The 654-nt window shown below is 47.4% G+C and overlaps 1 protein-coding gene across 10 annotated transcripts in view; it reads right to left on the minus strand.

The window, feature by feature from the left end:
- GTF2IRD1 (GTF2I repeat domain containing 1) overlaps positions 1-654 on the minus strand; it is a 210,023-nt gene that overhangs the window by 62,404 nt on the left and 146,965 nt on the right. The window lies entirely within an intron of this gene.

Here is a 654-nt window from a genome sequence, read left to right on the forward strand (position 1 = left end):
GGAGTCCCTGTTCCCCTGAGCACTTCCAGGAGTGACTAGAAATAACGGTCACAAGCTGGCAGAGGGTTGATTCAGGTTAGACATCAGGAGGCACGACTTCATGGTCAGGGCGGCTAGGATCTGGGACCAACTTCCAAGAGAAGTGGTGCTCGCTCCTACACTGGGGGTCTTTAAGAGGAGGCTGGATGAACACCTCACCGGGGTCGTTTAACCCCAGTACTCTTTCCTGCCAAGGCAGGGGGTCGGACTTGATGATCTGCTCAGGTGCCTTCCGACCCGACCAACTATGAAATTATGAAACTGTGAAAACACCTTTAAAATAAGATATTCCTATGTCAAAGATTCCTCATAAGCTCAAGCTACTGCACTCCAAACTAAACTGAAATGCTTTTCAAGGTAAATAACCTGACCCCCCCACAGCCCAGAAAAAACAGGTCCAATCTCATTTAAGCTTCTAATTCACAGAATCATATAAAAGTAGGGCTGGAAGGGACCACAGGAGGCCACCTAGTCCAACCTCTTGCTCAAGATATGATCACCCCTGTCTAAACCATCCTTGACAAATGCTCATCCAACTAGCTCTTAAAAACTTCCATAGTTTCATAGTTTCTAGGCTTGGAAGGGACCTGAGAAGATCATCTAGTCTGACCCCCT

The sequence above is a fragment of the Gavialis gangeticus genome, unplaced genomic scaffold, assembly GCF_001723915.1.
Source record: "Gavialis gangeticus isolate Ggan-Ray unplaced genomic scaffold, GavGan_comp1, whole genome shotgun sequence".
NCBI lineage: Eukaryota > Metazoa > Chordata > Crocodylia > Gavialidae > Gavialis > Gavialis gangeticus.